Source organism: Sipha flava, unplaced genomic scaffold, assembly GCF_003268045.1.
Source record: "Sipha flava isolate LNK unplaced genomic scaffold, YSA_version1 3_pilon_pilon, whole genome shotgun sequence".
NCBI classification, from domain to species: domain Eukaryota; kingdom Metazoa; phylum Arthropoda; class Insecta; order Hemiptera; family Aphididae; genus Sipha; species Sipha flava.
Genome location: NW_020273108.1, coordinates 2,192,247 through 2,205,645, shown reverse-complemented (window position 1 = coordinate 2,205,645; position 13,399 = coordinate 2,192,247).

Genomic DNA, 13,399 nt, shown 5'->3' with positions numbered 1-13,399 from the left:
AATATCATGAATGATAACAAAAAAATGATTTACATAAATACAGCACGGTTAAAGATATAAAGTATATCTTTAACCGTGAAATACAGTTATAGCCATTGAGATAAAGAATATACTTTATCTGTGTATTCTTTATCTCGATGGTTATAGCACAGTCTGTGGTAATAGTAGTAGTACCTATGCATAATAATTACAAAATATAATACACACATATAAAATAGGTACACTCTAATACAGAGATTTCCAACCTTTTTTGACTCGCAGCACTCTATTATTTTCTAAAAACGTGGAGGCACCCGATAGCCTATGGCCTATACTCTATAGCAGTGGTTCTCAATCTTTTTAGAACCGCGACCCAAATTTTCTTCCAAAAATCTATCATGACCATAGTTTTACATTTACAGAATCAATAAAAATAATTTCAAAAAACAAATTTTTTCTATTTTATTACTTATTTACTACTTTATAATAATAATAATAATAATAATATATTTATAATAATAATAATATAATATAATATAATGTATATAATATAATACTTAATTAATAATTAGGCGTATGTGATGAATGTACTTGTTTCTTACAATCTGTATAATTAAAAAAACTTCTAGCGAACCCCTAAAAATTGACTCACGACCCACAGTTTGAGAAACGCTGCTCTATAGTTTATACTGAATACGCAATACTAATATATCGTATATTTAAATTTATATTTTGTAACTTCGGTTTTATTTAGCATTAATAAATAATAAAGATAAGATAAAGTCACTAGTATTTCACCGTAAATAACTTTAAAATAGTTCACATCAAATCGATAGCAATTGAACCAGTATGAAAATTAAAATAGATTGAACATCTCAGTATTACTATGTAAAAATTATATGTGTTAATAATTAATTCATTAAATTATATTGTATATACTTGATTAATTATACACAATAGGTTATATACTATAGTTTTATTACTCACAGTGCTATATTTTTCATGAAGGCGTTTAAAAATAAATATATTGTTTGAGCCGAAATTGTCACCATATTATAATTATTATTAAAATTATTATTATTGTATTATGTATACCTATTATTGTTATTATTATGCTAATGAGCACGGCGACTGCCGATTTTATCTGTTTTGTTTCCCTCATTCACTATCGTGCTTCATTCAATTGCTTATTATATAATATATTATTAAAATTAAATTATCACGTATATTATATATTTTATCGTCGTCATATTTATTGTCTTCACCCGTTCGTCGTCGGCCAACGACCGACTGTTGTTATTTTGTATTTAATCATCGTCGTTTTTGCACAAATACAATTTTTTTCGTTTGTATACTTATTTTTTGATACCAATATTTGTTGTGATTTTTTATCGTTTTTCCTTTTAGTCTCACATTGTGCGAACTACTTGGATTTGTATTTATTAATTGTGCAATCATAATATATTGTTTTACGCCATTGCCGCTATTAATTACTACAATATTTCTATGTTACGCCATTGCGGCTAATACTTGTTAAATTGTAATTTTTATTCTCGTGCCATTGAGGCTCATCTTTGTAAACTTAATTATTGCTGTAAGGCTTAAAAAGCCATCTCTTTTAATTATAAATTTATTACTATTATTTATTGTTAATCGGCTCTAATAGCCAATATTTAAATTTTGTCTTGTATCGTTTATTTTTTTTGGATTATTATTATTATTTTATTTAGCTCAGGCAGCAGCTGGCCAGCGGTGCTCCACAAAATTGTGAGTTTTTCTTATACGAGTATATTATTATTTTATTTATTTATTGTTGATTGTTCTATTTTAAATTATTATATTTGTGTGCCACCGGTGATTTATTATACAAATTTAGTTTATTATTTTATTTATATCTATATCATCTACCAAATCTCACCATCAGTTACCATATTATTATCAACTATTATTTATTTTATGTTGTTGTGAGTTTTAAATCTCCGTCAACCATAGTTAATCCGAAACATTTTGGTCCTTCAGCCCGGATTTGAACCAGCGATCTATAGATTTCAAATATTTTTGCGGCACCCTAAATTTAATCTCGCGGTACCCTAGGGTGCCGTGGCACTCTGGTTGAGAACCTCTGCTCTAATATTATATAGTAAATAGAATGATATAAAAAAGGGCAAATGGGCGCTAATTTCTCAATTGAATATGGGGCGCACCGGGAAAACTCCCGGTGTTCTGGTAGACCAGTACGGGCCTGAGTAGTTCATTGAATCACTGAATTGATTCATTCAATTTAATTGAACCAAAATAATGAATTTTATCAACTGATACGTATTTCTCATCCACGGCGCCATTTTTGTTGGTTGTGCATCATTATCAATATATTATAACAGAATATTCTATGATCAAACATTTTGAATTTATGCCACGAAAAACCGCTACATGATAATATTATAGACACAGATATGTACAATTAGTAAAGATGGGAATTGTGATCAGGGGCGGATCCAGACCATGATAACCGGGGGGGGGGGGCAGTGCTCGACTTGAGGGGGGACGCAGGAGACGGAATACCCCAACTAATTTTCAGAAATTTTAGCGTCCCCCTACTATTATTACGCTATAATCATAACGCTTAGCTAGTTTTGGGGACGTTCTTTTTTTTAAAGTAAATAGAGTCCTCCTTCTTTAATTTTGCCAAGTCGAGCAATGGGGGGGGGGGGGGATTTTTAACGGAGAAATATGATATAGATATTTATATAGATAATATTAAAAATATTAATTTTGATATAGGTTATTTATTTAAATAAAAAAAGTTTTAAAAATAAAATTATACAGTAATAATAATAATAATAATTTTTTGTTATACCAATATGTGTCATAACAATAGAGTTTATAATTACAAATTTGTTGATTATGGAGATGCTGAACGATTTTCACGTTGATAGTCATCAGTTATCACGTTTCAGAAACACGAATGGATCTTCGCAGGAAAAAATTGTTTGTGTCCGTATTTAATATTGCCTATATTTGGCCCCGTTTTTGCAACTATCAAAATATGATAATATTAATAAAACGAAAACATAATTTTTATTATAATAATTTTATATAGGTATTGCTAAATTTAAATTAAAATATTTAAATACAATACTAGTTAAATAAATGTAATAATACACAATGCGAAAAAAAATACAATATTCACTTAAGATCGTCATTTAAAAGGTACAATTCAAAAGTAATAAAAAATATAACATTTTTATTATTTTATTACATATTATTACATATTTTTCCATACCTCTAAGTTCAAAGTACCATATTTTAATCTTTGTTAAACGAAAACAATGAATTAATTGTGAGATACAGCAATACTCAATTATAGCACCAAAATTAAATTGGTAAATTAAGGTTTACTACGGCTGATAGAGCAAAATTGGCAGGTAGCTTATTTTATTTTATTTAATACTATACTATCAACTATACTGGTTCATATTCAAAGGGTTTAAATGATGTCTAAGATTCTGTGGAAGGAACAACATTGAAATGTTTATAGTCTGAGTGTTATGGGCCAAATAGTTAGTAAAATGTATTAATAATCTAATGTTGTATTTTAAATAGTGTAGTAAAGATGATTTTGCCACAAATTTAGGAAAAGATGATTTTTGTATCGGGAAATGACTAAATTTGTGTTGATGGGACCCATGGTTTAAACTTTAAATAGTAAGGTACGCTTTTATAACAAAAATACAAAATATTAAACCTAATTGTAACATTTGTATTACATTTTCGCTTGAAGTATACGCAATGCATTGTGTATTTTTAAATTTCAAATTATGTTATTGTGTTTTTTTCTCGAATTGTGTATTGTTAAATTTATTTAACTATTTTAATTTGAATTTAGCAATATATAAAACTAATATAATAAATTTTATGTTATTGTTTTATCAATGTTATAACATTTTGATAGCTGCAAAAAAGGGGCTAAATGTAGGCAATATTATATACGGACACAAACATTTTTTCCTGCGAAGATCCATTCATTCGGAAACACCGACAAACACAAAACTTGGTTACGAATATTTAACATCATGATAATAATATATAACTGTGATATCAGTATATCACCCAATAATAAATATAAGTGATAACACAGTACCAGTATAAGTTTGATATAAAAAAAAGTTTAAGATTTCCCTATTTACTCTTGAAGTAATTATATCAAAAACTAAAGTTTGCTACGGTGACCGGAGGGGGGGGGGGCGATCGCCTCATTCGCCCCCCTCTAGATCCACCCCTGATTGTGACTCATTTGGATGAATCGATTCACTCAATTCAATTCACTTTAATAAACAAATTCACCAAGTCAACTCTCAATTCTCAATTGATAAGTCAAATCATATTTTAACCAAGTGTTGGTACTTGGTAGTATTGAATTGCCGAGTTACTGATTTGCGACACATTGATTCAATTTATTCAATTCACTGAAAAGAGTTGACTATTTGAGTCAACTCACTCATGAACTACACATCCTTAATAAATAATAATGCAAATAGGTACCTATATTACTTTGGTAAAGTATTTTTAAGTAAATAATTTATCGTTAAAGCGATAAGTGATAAGTCATCCAAACATAAATTAACCATTGTTACCTACCATATATATATATATATATATATATATATAAGTAATATGTTTTACTTATAGTAATAAGTATAATATAGTATACATTATAGGTAGTTTATAGTATATTAAGTACCTATATTAATTTATTAAAAATTCCACAGTCTTGCTGTATTACTGGTTGTAAAAGTGTTGCAAGCAAATCAAAATTTAAAAATTCAGCTGTCCCAAATATATTCCTCCCTCTAAATACCGGACATCCTTATTTGCTGAAATTTTGTCTGTTATTTGGAGTTTCCCAGTACCTATTTAGAGGGATAAATATAATATTAGAAAAATAAAAAATTAAAACCATAATTGAAAAATATATTTATTTATTTAAAATAATTTATAAATAAAAATAGGTACATGATAAATTTAATTTATTTTTATGTATTTTTAAAATGATAAAAAAATTGATAGTATAAAAATTAAGACTAACATATAATAAGAAAATCAGTTACTTTAGATTGTTTTGTATTTCGACGCGAAGTCTTTTCGTAGGTTAATGCACTTTCTAATTCTACTGTGCTGGAGAATAATGAAGTACATTTCTATATTTCGATGAAAGAAATGTATTTACGTATACTCTTCAGTTGCCAGTGCCTCCTGTAGATTTCCAACGTCAACGTCATAAAATTTCCATGACTGGACGGATAAGATAAAGTAAAATAGTTTAATAATGTATAATGGTAATATTAATAAAATTAAACTTACGAGTGTAGACGACATTCTACAATTATTTTACTAAATTTACGATAGAAATGAATAAAATCAAAAGTTAAAATTCCAAAAAAGTGTCCGATATTTAGAGGTTTTCCTATAGAAAAGTGGTGAAAATGTATCTGGTCCCCAAAAAATATCCATTATTTAGATGTGTCCGTTAAGGGAGATTTCACTGATTATAAATATTAAAACAAAACCTAAATTAGAATTTAATCATCAAGTGGATCATAACTATGCGGTGCGTGATTTTTTTTTATATATTGTTTTTTATTATTAATAGCTTCTAGTATAAAACTATGATAGCTTATGCAATGCATGATATAATTGTAAAACCCATAGAACAATAGAATAGTAAGTTATTTTAAAAGAAAAAAAAATACACAAAAAATAAAAAAGTATTTACATTTATTTATCACTTATCAGGTGAAAAAAGGTTAGAAGAAAATAATTCCACACTACATGATACAATATATGAACCCATTGATTTATTTTTGGAACAAAATACTGATAAATTAGGTGAACTTATTCTGTGAAATATAATAATTATTTTATAATAAAAATATTATTGAATAATAAATTTTAGTTTTTTGCTAGATATATGCTGACAATATAATATTTTTATACATTTATCTATAGATTTTAGTCCTAAAACACCTAAATTGAAAAAAAGAAAGAGAAATAGGTTATAATTGAAACATCTACAAAAAGTAAACTGAGGAAAAAATTAAAACTTGAATAACAGAGAGTTTGAAGGAAAAATAAAAAATTACTAGTTTACAAGAAGATTTTTAAATTATACTCAGCTTGTATTAGGTATACATTAATAATTTATATAGATTCATTTATAGATAAATAATAGTAAAGTACTAACATAAACTATCAAAATGTTAAAAATAAATAATAAAATATTTTTGTCTCCTGACAAAAAATATAATAACTAATGTCAAAAATAAAGAAATCAACAGATGCTAAGATTCAAAATACATTTAAAAAAAAACTTTAACGAATCCTTTTTAAATTAATGAATTAAAAATTTTAAGACTGAAACCAATGAAAGGTAATATAATGAAGAAGTAAAAAAAATTGCTACAACATTATACTTTAACTCCCGAAAACATAACATTTTCTCCGGTATTTATAAAACTTATTTTATTCAATTAATATATAATATTAACATTTTTCATCGATTATTTAAAGGACTAAACTATCTTTACCAAATTCTAGCTCTATTTGCAATTGGATGTCAAATATTTATGCTGGTACTGGATTTTTATCAAATTTATTAACTGTAAATTTCCAGAAGATGATAGAAATTGTTGTCTTATATTTGATTCCATGTATATCACTACTACTGAAATAAAATGGGATAATGTCAACCATAAGTATTTTAATTAAAAATAATAAATTAATTATGTATATTAATTATATATTACCTATTTATATGTGTGTATAGGTATGTTGGATATTGTGACTATGGCAATGGCATAACAGTTGAAGACTGTGAAACAGCTGCAACAGAAGTGCTTGTTTTCATGATATCTAGTCTGAATAGTTCATGTAAATGGACATGGGTTTATCAATAAGATAAAAGCACCTGTACAAACATAACTTATAAAAATTGCACTATTGAAATGTGAAAGTTTGAGCATGAAGTATTTAGTATTACATATAATAGTGCTGTATATTAACTACAATTCTTTAAAAATATTAGGATGTGATCTAACGACGCAACAATATCACAATATAAAATATAAATTTAATGTTACTCCAAAAGGACCTAACATTCATTTTACATCTGATGCTTGTCACAACGTAAAGTTAACTGTAAATGCTCTTGGTAAATTACAAGTATTAAGAGATGGAAATAAATTAATAGATTAGCGTTTTATACATCAATTATATATTATCGAATCTAATGCAGGATTTAAATTAGGGAATAAGCTATATATCCATATACATTATAAAGGAAATATAATAAAGGTCAAGTTTGCTGTATAAACTCTGAGCTCTTCTGAAGTAGATGGTTTAGAATATTTAAAAAGGACTTCAAAAGAATTTGAAAATTGTGAGACCACCATAAAATTTATATGAATAAATAGATAAATATGGAATAGATAAATTGTTTGATTTCCTTAATTCAAGAAATACATTTGTCAAAAATTTCAAACTTTATTGCATTCAGAACATCGAATATTTAGAGGAACGTATGAATAACCATATAAAATATTTATATTCACTAAAAACTAGATAGTATAGAGTTATGGAAGAGTCAACGAAAAACATTTACATTTTTATACTTGAGTTAGCGATTGCTGTAAAATCAACAATTTCAATAGCTAAAGAATTACTTACTCGCCATTAATTTAACTTTGTCCTGACATACAAGTTAAGCCATGATGATATTTAATTATTCTTTGGTCATGTGAGAGGTCGTTTTGACTACAATGAAAATCCTAATTATTTAAGTATGCTCTTCGTAATATTTTAGTACGTAATGCCATAAATTTGACTAATGGAAATTCTATATAATTTATGTCTGAGGAAAACTTTTTATTTACTTCAAAATGGAAAAACAAGAAATTGGAAGCTGAATAATTCAATTAATATTCAATTTATAAGGATAAATTCTTACATAATATAACTGATAATATATTATATTATATAAGTGGTTATACAGTACAAACAATTACTCCAGAGTTAAAATGTAAATTTTGTATTAGTGCACTAAATGATCATACAAAAGATAATAATTATTGTAAACCAACCGGTTTCAAGATGTTGACAAATCTTAAAAATAGAAGAGGTCTTCAGTTAGCTTCTGAAAGCATAGGTATACAAAATAGTAAAATTAACTGAGCAATATTTTAAAACCTTTGCAGTAGAAAAAATGCATAAAAAATATTGATTTAAAAATCATTGCAGTAGAGCAAAATTTTTTAGAATTATCAAGTTATATTATCTGAATGTTAGAACTATTTTAAAAAACTAAAAAAAAAACTAAAAACTAGTCAAATAATCTATACATTACTTATAATAGAACCTATTAGATGGTGCCTTTTAAGTGTAGAAAATCTGCGTTCTGTTGAAGCAACACTAGGTAGTAAACAAATAATACTAAACATATGATGAATACTTGGAAACAATACAAGACAACATTGAGTCGACAAAAAAAAAATCTGGACATAATTGAATTATAGAATAGAATAATTGAATCTTCAGAAAATTTGTTTAGAATAAATGAATAATATAAATAAAATATTACAGGTAGGGAAAGATCACAATTCAGCCAATATTTGAAAGCTGTACTTGTTGAACCACGTATTAGGTGGCTGAAAGTTTAAATAAATATGTTTGAACTTCAAGGTAATTCAAGATTAGACAAGGTAGATAATTAAAAAACCCAGGGTCAAAACATATAATACGGTATGTTTTAAAATACGTATTACATGTACATATAGTACGTATAAAAATTAAACCTCTTATAAACAAAAATACATTTACAATTTGAACTAACAATTAAAAAAAGACAGTATCAATTATAAATAGACTAATATGGTGCTATTAATATATTATTAAAAATTATAATTATCTTATCACGGACGTATTTATAATAAATTTATTGTACTTGTGATGTAGATAATACTTTAAATATTTTCATAGTAATTGATTACTAATACCTACACGAAAAATGAATGTATTTAATATTTAACATTACAATTTTAGTTTAAATAAATGTACATGAATAATTGTTTTATTTTATTTTTTATGTAATAAATAAAATGTTAAGTGTCAAAAGAAATAGAAAAATACTTTCATTTGTTATATATTCAAATATTCCGTATTATTAACTTGGTTAAATTTAAATTTTTTCTTAAGATTATGAATGTAATAATATATTAAATTCTTTGTCTTAAACAATATTTTATTGTTTTATATTTAAATAGTACACTTTTGAAAGAATAAGAAAATAAAATTGCAAACAAAAATTTTTTTTTATATATATAACACTGTATAATTTTTAACTACCTACTATATATTTATAATAAGTATAAAAAACTTAATATCTGACAGGAAGTATTTTTAATTATTTAAGAGTGAATTTCAAAAACAAAATATATTTTGTCTTCATTTTTTATATGTTTTATATGCATATAAAACTAACCCTGAAAAAAAAACTATATTATTCTAGACAAGATTATCAATTATTATTGACTTACAATATCAATACAATACAATATCGAGAGTTGAAATGTCAAGACAATATAATAATAAATCATTTTACTGCCATGTCTAGTTTTGTAGTATCACTAACTAGACGATGTAATGAAAATACCAACATTCATTAATCATACCATTGCTTTAGTACAATTTTTTTTTTTTTTAGGAATCATAAAATTTAAATCATGTTATAATATAACACCAACATTGTAAGGCTCATTTGATATTTTATTAGAAAAAAAACCAACAAAAATATGTTAAAAATAATTATTAAGATTATAATTTTCTGTAAGCTATAGCATGATATTATTTAAGATATATTAAAGAAATATAATTTGTTTTTATTAAAAAAAATAAAAAAAATGAATTATAATTCATTAGTACTTTAAAAAGCGCGAGGTATTACAGGAATAAACACAAATTATTAAATTAAATACCGATTGAATACAATTAAGTTAAACACACATTTTTGGCACAAAATTATAACATAACTGTAATGACTCAAAACAAAATACAACAACATTAAAACAATAGTATTATATAGTTATGAAACAATAAAATTTTAAAACGGCTATAAATTATAAAAAATTAAAAACATAAGAATATAATATTACAAAAACTTAATTAATAATACTGAATATAATAACCAGAAAAAACAAAATAAAGACTACATACACAACATAAATAGAACATAAATAGAGGTATTTTAATAATATTAATTATATCAATAATTATAATAATACTTAACAATAATAATAATTTTAATAATAATAATAATATATTAATAATTAATAAAAAGTACCTTGGTGATGAAAATACGTGATGACTAGGTTGTTATGCTTATATATTAAGATTCATTGTAAATTTAGAGCAATAATTAACATTTGGGATGAGATTTTTAAAATACGCTCTAAGTTTGTTAAACAGAACAACAATAGCTATAATATATGATTTCGATCAATGTAACACTAGTTTTAAATATAAATTATAATTAAACACATAATTTACACATAAACTAATGATTAAAAACTATATTATAATAGGTTTATACTGTAATAAAATTAAACCACTTTTGAAAAATGAGTTAACTTTATTTAGCTTTAAACATTTAATGAAAAAAAAAATAATTATAATTATATAATGGGAGTTTTTCAGCACCCATAGGAAGAGTAACAATTAAGAAAAAAAAATTGACAAGCCCACAGTATAATGAACGTTATTATAATTAATTAATAAATTTAAGTGCATAAATTATGTTCTTTATAAGTGGTAATCATTTAACCTAATGATAATTGTGTAATATTAAAAGTTGATGCTTTTATGTTTTCCTAATACTATTTCATTTTAAAAATGAAAATTGTGCATAATATGATATACATATAAACTTGGTATATATATATATATATATATATATATACACAAATAAATTATAAATTAAACTATATATATATATATATAAATATAAATATATTATTAATCACTAACGGTATATTATAATTAATCCTAATTTATTATCACTAATAGCTTTTATAATACTTATTATAAATTTTATTTATTTTAATATTTTTTTCTTTATATATTTAGCGCTAGGGTATCTTAAATTTAAAATGAACAATTAATTACTTTGTAAAATTCTTAAATACTTAAGCCTAATTACCATGAATAAAGAGAGAAACCTACATAATAATTGTTTATGTTTATGTATATTATATATGTTTAAATGTCAATAAATTACATCTTAAATTGCTTTTATGGGCTTATTTGAATTTCAAAATAATATCTATTATCTCGTAGATTGGTATTATTTAACTTGCATATTTTAATTATGATTTTAAATAATGAACATAGAGTAGACTTCAATTAAATTTTCCTTTTATAATAGTAATATAAAGAAATTATCATATGTTGGTGGGCGGGCTGCACATCAGTGATTTTACTTAACATTGTGAAAATGTAGTTTCCATTAAGTTTAGCAAGTGTATTCAAAGTATTCAGAATGGATAGATTAATGATTTCGGCATGCCGTGATTTGTATTTATTTTGTTGTTTATTTACCTATTTATTTATTTATTGAGTAATGCCTACGAGGGCAGAGAATACAATATATATATTTTCAATTCAGTGTTTTTTTAATTTTTTTTTTTTTTTTTTTTTTTTTTAAGGAAAATAAATAATTTTAGCCTTTTGGAAATCAATAACCGAAATAAATATCTAAACGATTTTTTCCCACAGCCGACCATGAGTCTATGAGAATGTTTTGTACGTAAATCAAGTGATGTGTACTTATAAAGGTCGATGAAATAATTTCATAACTGTACTATGTGTCTATAACAATTATCTAAGCATATTAATTATGTAATAATTTACTTCTAATTTTTTTCATCTTTAATTAACTTAGATATTTTATCAAATAAATTAAAAAATAAACACATATAGTAATGTATTACATTATGCATATAGTTTTGAGTTAGTGCTACTTTTTTTTTCTTTTTTTTCTTTTCTTTTTTTAATTTTAATAATGAAGTAAGCAAACTTGTTATATGAGTTTAACTACAAAATAATTGTATGGTAGAACATATAACGAACTAGTAAAGTAGTCAGTGTTGATGATTCAAAGACCTAATATTATATTCTATACATAATATTTCACTAGTCGATAATGCATTCTGTATTTTTCGAATTTATATAGATGTTGAATAATTGAAAACTGGATGATATTTTGTATTATTCAAGTGCGAAATGTCAGTTTTAAAAATTTGTACAAGATAATGCATCCGATTTCAACACGAATTCGATACATAATATCGAAAAAAGAAAAAAATGTAAAGAAGAGGTACGAGCACATGTGATATTCTCTCGTTATAAAATTAAGTTTTTACGCCAGACTAAAATCATATTTGACTGATAAAATAAACCACTTATTTTCATTACTGATGCATAAGTATATTTTTTTCTCGGAAACAGAAAGAAACATAAATCGATAAGAAACCACATTTATAGACCAATATCAAAAATACAATAGGGATAATATTTTATCACCGACGTTCCCTCCCTTATGGGTAATCAAGCGTTATACTTAAACATGATGGGCAATGTTTCTTTTTATACAAATAGAACAAAAATATATATTTTTGATAATATTAAAAAATATTATAACCATTTACACTAGTTTTTCGGAGTTCAACTTTAAATTATTAATACTATTTTGAATAGATAGTTTTTGTACAATAATAAACTATTTTACTGTAATGTTTTTACGAAATAAACAGATAACATATAAATGTGAATAATTACGATCTGAATATTAATAGTGAAGAGATATTAAGCGAGAAATTTAAAATGTAATATTCTATGATTCTACATTTCTATAATATGTGTTATTAAAAACCAATTTTAATAAGTCAAGTTGGGCTTTTTATGTTTTGAGTTATCGAATAAAAATATTTGACATTGTACACGTCACTGCAATATGGAGCCCTGTTCATAAAATTCATAATTAATAATAGACGAAAATAAATTTTTTATATAATAAAGTATATATATATACATATATATATATATATATGATATAGACTACAACAATAACCGCCCAATTATAATTATCTTTAAAATAATTTTACTTATGTTCCAATAAACGATCAGCACATTTTTGTTCAACAATTATTTACTAAATGGTCCATATCTTCAATCATGTATTGCCTACTAACTAAAAATTAAACATTTAAAGGCCACTTGAATGAACACACATTGCTGTCTAAGGGCATTTCAGAGAAATATTTTAAAAAATAAAATTGTTAATCTTTAACGAAACTAATGTACAATAAAATTTATA